Raw genomic sequence first — 10,551 nt, 5'->3', positions numbered from 1 at the left:
CTCTCCTCTCCTCTCCTCTCCTCCTCTCTCCTCTCCTCTCCTCTCCTCTCCTCTCCTCTCCCTCCCTCTCTCCTCTCTCCTCTGTATGATGAAGATGTGTTTTCCTCACAGTGGAAGTGTGGCGGCCTACATGTGACACCAGAGGCTCCTCCTCTCCACGACGCATACTGTATATAGCGTGACAACTGCAGACTTAACGGACACTTCCAGAGATGCACCAATGTCTTTGTTCTATTTGCCCTTGATGTGTAACATAAAGTTTGACTGTGATTCAGTCCCCATAGACCACTGCGCTTCCATGTCACACTGGGCTCATGGAGGAGAGAGCGGGGGAGAAGATGAATGAATGTGGATGAGAGCCTTGACATTAGGTGGTTGTAGCTACGGCTGTGGGAGCCCACAGTGTCTCTCTGGACTGTCCAGAGATATAGGTTTAGTTCGGGAGTGGGTGCAGAAAAGTGACTATAGCTCGGCCGAGAAAGTGCCGATCGACTTGGGACTTGGTCTCTCCGTGTTCAGGAGACTCAGGCGTATATACAAAAGTCTATTGGATCATGTGTCTCCAGCGCCCCCACCCCCACAGCCGCAGCTACAACCACTTAATGTCAAAGCTCTCATCATCCACATCCCCCCCCCCCCCCCCCCCCCGCGCTCTCTCTCCCATGATTTCAGAATAGCGGTGGTGTTGTGGTGGACTATGGCAGGTAATATTAAGGTTTTCATCTAAACAATATCAGTGACATGATGACAGTCAACGGTATCACTCATTCCAGTTATTCCAGTATTTGCTCATCTGTGATTTGTTAAAAAAAAGATAAATAAATAAAATAAATAGATGTGTATGTATGCTGTAAAGTATGGAGGGTAAGTCAGGTCACTGATTAACAACTATGAATAAGGATTCGTCTGAATCCAACAATGATCATGCTATGTGTCATTACAACATGTAGGAATATAGACAGAATGCCCATAAATGATGTAGCAAAGCATTTATCAAATTTCCTTCTTTTTTAGGTTATAGTAATAATAATAATAATAATACTCTTTATTTGTATAGCACCTTTCATACAATAATTGCATCTCAAAGTGCTTCACAGCAGTATAAAAAGACAAGGCAAATGAGCACAAAATAAAAGAGGAAAAAAGTGCAGACAGACATTGCAGTAAAAAAACTAAAGAAAACGGAAACATGTAAGTTTTGGCAAAATAACATTTATTTCAATATCATAAATCAGAGGGAACTACAGTCTCATTTGAGAACACACGCCCTGGCACGGCCGTCACGGCGGGCGACAGGTGGGACCGAGCACCCAGGGGCCCGAACGGGGGCCTCGGAAAAAAGACTGGAATGAAAGGTTTGTTTTTGTTTGGCAATTTCTTTATTTCTAAGTAATTAGTGTGATAACTCAATTAAAATTGGCTAAATAAATGGGTCGAGAGACTGAACTTTGTACCCAAAACCTTCTTTGCGGAGGCTCTCTGAGGCCCCGGGCGGCGGGCACCCCTACACACAAGGTGCAGAATGGTTCGGTCCGCCCTGGGATTCATAAATGCAGCTAATAAAGTTGAGTGACTGGAGCTGGAGCATCACAGTGCTGCGATGATGTCCCGCCCCAAGAAACACCAACCAGAGGTCCAACACAGAGAAGAAACCACGACGCAAACTGGAGGGAAACAACTGCTGACAAATTACTCTCAAAAGAAAGGTGAGCACAACTATTATCACCAGTCTAACAATGGTTTAACCTAATATCACCACAACTATTATCACCAGTCTAACAATGGTTTAACCTAATATCACCACAACTATTATCACCAGTTTCAGAAGGGTATAACCTAATATCACCACAACTATTATCACCAGTTTCAGAAGGGTATAACCTAATATCACCACAACTATTATCACCAGTTTCAGAAGGGTATAACCTAATATCACCACAACTATTATCACCAGTTTCAGAAGGGTATAACCTAATATCACCACAACTATTATCACCAGTTTCAGAAGGGTATAACCTAATATCACCACAACTATTATCACCAGTTTCAGAAGGGTATAACCTAATATCACCACAACTATTATCACCAGTTTCAGAAGGGTATAACCTAATATCACCACAACTATTATCACCAGTTTCAGAAGGGTATAACCTAATATCACCACAACTATTATCACCAGTTTCAGAAGGGTATAACCTAATATCACCACAACTATTATCACCAGTTTCAGAAGGGTATAACCTAATATCACCACAACTATTATCACCAGTTTCAGAAGGGTATAACCTAATATCACCACAACTATTATCACCAGTTTCAGAAGGGTATAACCTAATATCACCACAACTATTATCACCAGTTTCAGAAGGGTATAACCTAATATCACCACAACTATTATCACCAGTTTCAGAAGGGTATAACCCAGGGGTTCTCAAACTTTTTTATAGCACGACCCCATTTTATTTAGGATTATTTTTGGCGACCCCACGACACTTAATGTATCACGTAATTTCAACGTAGAATTAAGGAATATCAAAATAAAAGCACACGTTGTTCAACTTGATCGTGCATATTTATTAGAACATTTAATTACAGCAACTATGTTATCAATACACATTTATAAAACGAGGCATATTTAGCCAAAATATGTTTGCCAGTCGTAAAAGAGTGTGAATCCCTCCCCACCGGAGCCCCAACCTCAGGAACCTTGGGGTAAACTTTGATCAGGCCACGCACCTCGACACCCGCATCAAGTCGGTGACCCGCACCTGTTTTTTCCATCTCAGGAATATTGCTAAGCTCAGGTCGATGGTTTCCCACTCTGACCTATAGAGTTGATCATCCATGCCTTCGTTTCTTCTCGTCTAGACTACTGCAATTCGGTTCTCGCCTGCCTCAATAAATCATCCATAGACCGCCTCCAGTTCATCCAAAATACTGCTGCAAGTCTGCTGACCAGATCAAGCAGAAGGGGTCACATCACTCCAGTTCTGGCCTCCTTGCACTGCAGGCTTCCTATACATCTCAGAATTAATGTCAAGGTCCTGGTGCTCACCGTTAGAGCTCTGCACGGCCAGGCACCAGAATATTTAACCCACCTGATGTGCCCAGCAGGACCCTGAGGACAGCTGACCAGGACCTGTTGGTCATTCCGCGCACCGGGCTGATTGATCACCAAAGGTGACGGAGCCTTTCAGTCTGTAGCGCCTAGACCAGGGGTCAGCAACCTTTAGTATCAAAAGAGCCACTTTTCCCCCGTCCCACAAAATAAAATGCTCAGGGAGCCGCACAACCTATTTACCCTTAAAATGAAGATAACAGTGTATAACGTTTTATATATCCCCAAGCATACCCCACATTTAGCATAAAATGCCAGACAATTGCATACCCAAAGTAATTTGCGATTTATTATACTTTATACTTATAGCACACAGTTTGTTGCATTAATGGGATTATAAAGCAACAAAAAAAATTTTGACTTTTTAATTGCTGTTTTTACCTGTTATAACAAAGGAAAACCTCAAACTCTTATGAAGAGGAGAAAAAATACTGGCTGTGTAGACCTACTTTTTTAATAAAACACAGAAGAGGAGACAAAACACTGGTGTCTGTAGACCGACTTTGAAATAAAACCCTGAACTATTCAGGTATATTTGAGTCCTTCCCTTATTTGTGGAACATTTATCAAATAAAAAGTAGTCTACTTTGAAAAAAGACTACCACGTGTAGACCTACTTTGAAATAAAACACAGAAAAGGAGAAAAAACACTGGCATCTGTAGACCTACTTTGAAATAAAACCCTATGCCACTATGCAGCTATATTAGAGTCCTTCCCTTATTTGTGGAAAATCTATAAAATTAAAAGTAAATTTTTCGTTGTTCGCAAATTTCGCACCACATATCAGGCATACAGGCAAGCCTTTTGTTGACTAAATATCTTAGTTGATGAAATATTTTTTCATTTCAGTGTCACAGTATGACATAGATCTCCAAAATAAGAGAAAAAAAAAGTAAAAAAAAAAAAGTGAACAAAAATATTTTTTTTTAATTTTTTTTGGCCAGGGAGCCGCAGCTGATTGGCTAAAGAGCCGCATGCGGCCTCGAGGCCGCAGGTTGCTGACCCCTGGCCTAGACTCTGGAAGGCCCTTCAGTCTGTAGCTCCTAGACTCTGGAAGGCCCTTCAGTCTGTAGCTCCTAGACTCTGGAGGGCCCTTCAGTCTGTAGCACCTAGACTCTGGAAGGTCCTTCAGTCTGTAGCACCTAGACTCTGGAAGGTCAGTCTGTAGCTCCTAGACTCTGGAAGGCCCTTCAGTCTGTAGCGCCTAGACTCTGGAAGGCCCTTCAGTCTGTAGCTCCTAGACTCTGGAAGGCCCTTCAGTCTGTAGCTCCTAGACTCTGGAAGGCCCTTCAGTCTGTAGCTCCTAGACTCTGGAAGGTCAGTCTGTAGCACCTAGACTCTGGAAGGCTCTTCAGTCTGTAGCACCTAGACTCTGGAAGGACCTTCAGTCTGTAGCTCCTAGACTCTGGAAGGCCCTTCAGTCTGTAGCACCTAGACTCTGGAAGGCCCTTCAGTCTGTAGCTCCTAGACTCTGGAAGGTCCTTCAGTCTGTAGCACCTAGACTCTGGAAGGCCCTTCAGTCTGTAGCCCCTAGACTCTGGAAGGCCCTTCAGTCTGTAGCACCTAGACTCTGGAAGGCCCTTCAGTCTGTAGCACCTAGACTCTGGAAGGTCCTTCCTCGTGGCCTAAGAGCTGCAGCGTCTGTTGACATTTTTTTTAAATCAGCTAAAAACATTACTGTTTAAACAGGCCTTTGGGTAATGTTTGAGCTTCTCCTCCAGGTATAGAATAGAATATGTCTTTTGTTTTGTTTTGTTTCTCTGTGATGCATTGTGTTTTGTTCTGTCTCTTATCTCTTGAATGGTTCTTGCTTTTTATTTTATTTTATTTCATTTCTGCTGTATGTAAAGCACTTTGTGAGTTGTCTCTGTGAAAAGTGCTATATAAATAAACGTTACTTACTTACTTACTTACTTACTTCAAAACCGCCCTCAAAGAGCACCTACGGGAGGCTGCAAATCGAAACTGGCCCCCGTAAATGTCCAAACCCCCCCCCCACCCACCCACTCAACCCCCTCCTAATGTACAGTTTCCTCCCCATCGAATGTATATAGTTTCTGTTAGGATCTCTGTTTAACAGTACTGTATATTTGTATATCTTGTATGTCATAAATGTAACAGTACTGTAGATCTGTATGTCATGTGTGTTGTAAATGTCATGATATATATCTGTATATCTGTATGTCATGTATGTCATAAATGTCATTATGAATTGAAAATGGGGGACCCTGATGTAAACAAGATGAAAGTCTTTCTCTGGTCTGCATCCCCTTATTAACAATTGTGTGTATTGAGCCGTACTGTATTGTACCCATTCTGAAATCTGTTAATAACAATTTCAATCAAACATACATTTAAAAAAAAATTTAAGTATAGATTTTTATTTAAATCTTTTACTTGCCAATGCCCGACCGCGCTGTCACCTACCCACAAGTCCACTTTGGGTCGCAACCCGTAGCTTGAGAACCACTGGAGAACCTAATATCAGCAGTTGTTTAGATTGAAGGCACTCAGCCGTGAATCTGGCTCGGAGTATGTTTGCATTGTATAACGTAAATTAATCAGTATCCTAAATTAATCAGCATCATAGCTACAAGACATTATATTTATCAACATCACCTGCTTCTAGCAGACCTTGACTCTTTGGTGGCCACGCCCGTTCCCCATCTGTACTCAATGCCGCGTTATTGACGATGTTAGCGATGTTTGCAGACCCATCATGTGGTTCTGTATTATAGCTATGGAGACAATTAGTATGGCTCTCATTTGACAGACATTGTTCATAGTCGCACGCACACACTCACTCAAACAAACAACACACTGCAGCACCCACTCTCCACACTTTAGATCACACAAACACACTTTACACTTTATATTTATTGATAAAGGATTTGCACTACAACTCGTACACCTACTGTGAATTGTACCTAAATTGCACCTCGTCCCATTTCTGCCTTGCACTATATAGTATTGTATATTAGTACACTGCACAGTATTGTATATTGTATGGTAACTACGTCTATTCTGCATCGAACATTGTACATATGTCTAAACTGTGACCTCATTTTTTTACTTCTAATTTTACTATGTTATTTTATTTCATACTTATCTTGTCTTGCACAGTCTCTGGAGCGTAACAGTAAGAAGCATTTTGTATAAAAGTATTCTGTACTTCTGTATGACAAATATTAATATTAAAGATTAAAGAAACTAAAGATAGTCCATCACTGACTAATCAGTTCATTTCTACACACTGTAGTTTGTAGTTTATTAGTCCAGTGATGCCACAGATTACTTGTAAGAATAATCTGATTACTGATTACTAATTACTCCTTTAAAAAGTAATCTAGTTACTTTACTGATTACTTGATTATGAAAGTGACTTAGTTACTTTGAAAGTAACTAGGTTACGAAGTCGTCGTCGTCCCCCCTGCTGCTGCCACAACATAAGAATGACAACAGTTATTTTTTTTTAAATAATGCTTTATTGAAAGTGCATAATGTCATAAATCATGATTGGCTGCTCAGACAGGTCATCTTGAGACGTCATCATCAGCCATCAGGCCAGATAAGGTCATCACAGCTGTCCACCGCTCAGGCACTCTAGGACAGTGGTTCCCAAACTAAATAAAATAGAAAATGTATATAATATAATTTAAATTAAATTGTAAAACCATTGTGTAATATAAAACATGGTATTATAGTTTGTTATTCTCTCAAATTAGGCTTAACATTATGGGTAAATAGTGGCGCTTGTGCGTGATGACAGTTTTACTGACAAACCTGCTCTTCTGCTCTGAGATAGTAACTAAATAGTAACGCACAGCCACTTGGAAAAGTAACTGTAATCAGATTACTCGCTTGTAAAAAGTTACAAGTTAGATTACTATTTACTGAAAAAAGTAATCAGATTAGAGTAACTAGTTACTTAGTAACTAGTTACTGGCATCACTGTTTATTACACGCTAAACATCGCGCATTTCCAAAATAATCCAGTCTTTTTCCATAGAATGCGAGATAAAACGCGTTATATGCAATAAGCCCAAACCGTTCTGGTTGATCCCCTGAAACCCCAAATACTCCCAAATCAAAGGTATATAACATGTATATATGTACCTTCACAAAATCATCAAGGGGGGGGGGGGTCGTTTTAACTCAAAACTGTAATCGTGTTTGTCGAGCATGTTTTACGTCCGGTAAAACACAAAACTGTGATCGTTAGAAGAACATGTTTCAGATTCGGTAAAATAGACATAGAATATACCTTACCTTAGCCAGAAGGCATTCCAAAAAGAATAATTCCAAGTGATCGCATCGCCATCGCGATTACCCGTGTATTATGTCTATACACGTTTCGATGGAAAATACGCTTCGGCAAACGGAATTTTGAGGCGATCGTTGTGAATATCTGTTCAAGCAGGAGGAGGAACCCTTGCCAAAAAAAATAAAAAGGAAAACATGTATCAACACCAAGCCATTCCAGTTCAGACACAGACGATACTGCCACCTGGTGATATTCGATCGACATTGCAATTCCAACACGGGCAAATGGGCCAGGGAATGATCCGGATGATGATTTAGAACCGGGATCAGAGGGAAAAGATCAAAGGATCTAAAAACGTATTATTACGTGTTTGGCGCTCAAGCGTTGGCGAGCAAACACGTAATATTACGTGGTTGGCGCTGATTGAGTTAAATGTGCTATAGATAACATTCAGCGATTTAGAAGTAGGTTTCCGGTTTGAAAGATGGTCAATATTTTCACAATTCTCTCAGCAAATGAGCAACTGATCAGTAAACAGATTTCATCATTGAAATCAGTGTTAATTAATAGCCAGCTAGTGTTTCAGTTACTCAGTGGCGTTTTAAGAAATCATAACATGATGTGCAGAATTCAGGTTTGAGAAATTGTAAAAGAAAATAAAAAACTAAAAAAACTAAAAGAAAACGTGCAGACTTCCTGTTGGACAGACGTTTAAATTACATTTAAATCTAAAAGCTCTGTGGATGTCTTTTGTTTTTATATATTCGTCTACATGAAGATGTTATCAACATGACCTTTGACACCATGAAACACGTGACCCTCAGGTTCAGAATCTGCCACCAGGCTTGACGAAGCGGCAGGTGTCTCCTCCGTTACCCAAGACCTGAGACCAGGGGAGCTGACCTTTGACCTCAGAGCTCAGGAAACCTGCCAATCAACTTCAATTTACTGTAAAACCCAAATAATTAGTCGCATCAATCACTGCGCTGCAATAGAGCTGCGTATATATTTGGGACTCTGCTCTTAACCCTTTCACTGCCACACTACAGAAGGTTAATAACCCTTTCACTGCCACACGACAGCGGGTTAACCCTTTCACTGCCACATGACAGCGGGTTAACCCTTTCACTGCCACACGACAGAAGGTTAACCCCTTTACTATCACACTACAGACGGTTAACCGTGATAGTAAAGGGTTAACCTTCTGTAGTGTGGCAGTGATGAGTTTTTTTTTTTTACGATAATCTGAATAAAATCTATTACAGGCAGTCATTTGACAATGAGGTTTTTCACAGTGGAGGGTGCAGCGATATGTAGCCTCTCTCTCTCCCAGTAACACAGATATGTAGCTCCTCTCTCTCCCAGTAACACAGATATGTAGCCCCTCTCTCTCCCAGTAACACAGATATGTAGCTCCTCTCTCTCCCAGTAACACAGATATGTAGCCTCTCTCTCCCAGTAACACAGATATGTAGCCCCTCTCTCTCCCAGTAACACAGATATGTAGCCTCTCTCTCTCCCAGTAACACAGATATGTAGCCCCTCTCTCTCCCAGTAACACAGATATGTAGCTCCTCTCTCTCTCCCAGTAACACAGATATGTAGCTCCTCTCTCTCCCAGTAACACAGATATGTAGCCTCTCTCTCTCCCAGTAACACAGATATGTAGCCCCTCTCTCTCCCAGTAACACAGATATGTAGCTCCTCTCTCTCTCCCAGTAACACAGATATGTAGCTCCTCTCTCTCTCCCAGTAACACAGATATGTAGCCTCTCTCTCTCTCCCAGTAACACAGATATGTAGCCCCTCTCTCTCCCAGTAACACAGATATGTAGCTCCTCTCTCTCCCAGTAACACAGATATGTAGCTCCTCTCTCTCCCAGTAACACAGATATGTAGCCTCTCTCTCTCCCAGTAACACAGATATGTAGCCTCTCTCTCTCTCCCAGTAACACAGATATGTAGCCCCTCTCTCTCTCCCAGTAACACAGATATGTAGCCCCTCTCTCTCCCAGTAACACAGATATGTAGCCCCTCTCTCTCTCCCAGTAACACAGATATGTAGCCTCTCTCTCCCAGTAACACAGATATGTAGCCTCTCTCTCTCCCAGTAACACAGATATGTAGCCCCTCTCTCTCTCCCAGTAACACAGATATGTAGCCTCTCTCTCTCCCAGTAACACAGATATGTAGCCCCTCTCTCTCCCAGTAACACAGATATGTAGCCTCTCTCTCCCAGTAACACAGATATGTAGCCTCTCTCTCTCCCAGTAACACAGATATGTAGCTCCTCTCTCTCCCAGTAACACAGATATGTAGCTCCTCTCTCTCTCCCAGTAACACAGATATGTAGCCTCTCTCTCCCAGTAACACAGATATGTAGCCTCTCTCTCTCCCAGTAACACAGATATGTAGCTCCTCTCTCTCCCAGTAACACAGATATGTAGCCTCTCTCTCCCAGTAACACAGCAGCTCCTCTCAATGGTCTTCTAACTACACACCCTCAAGACCCCTACGCTCTGCATCTTCTAACTACACACCCTCAAGACCCCTACACTCTGCGTCTTCTAACTACACACCCTCAAGACCCCTACGCTCTGCATCTTCTAACTACACACCCTCAAGACCCCTACGCTCTGCATCTTCTAACTACACACCCTGCATCTTCTAACTACACACCCCCAAGACCCCTACGCTCTGCATCTTCTAACTACACACCCTCAAGACCCCTACGCTCTACATCTTCTAACTACACACCCTCAAGACCCCTACACTCTGCATCTTCTAACTACACACCCTCAAGACCCCTACACTCTGCATCTTCTAACTACACACCCTCAAGACCCCTCCGCTCTGCATCTTCTAACTACACACCCTCAAGACCCCTCCGCTCTGCATCTTCTAACTACACACCCTCAAGACCCCTACGCTCTGCATCTTCTAACTACACACCCTCAAGACCCCTACGCTCTGCATCTTCTAACTACACACCCTCAAGACCCCTACGCTCTGCATCTTCTAACTACACACCCTCAAGACCCCTACACTCTGCATCTTCTAACTACACACCCTCAAGACCCCTACACTCTGCATCTTCTAACTACACACCCTCAAGACCCCTACTCTCTGCATCTTCTAACTACACACCCTCAAGACCCCTACGCTCTG

This window comes from Notolepis coatsorum, assembly GCF_963971535.1.
Source record: "Notolepis coatsorum genome assembly, chromosome: 1".
In the NCBI taxonomy this organism is placed as follows: Eukaryota; Metazoa; Chordata; class Actinopteri; order Aulopiformes; family Paralepididae; genus Notolepis; species Notolepis coatsorum.
Note: the sequence above shows the minus strand (reverse complement) of the source record.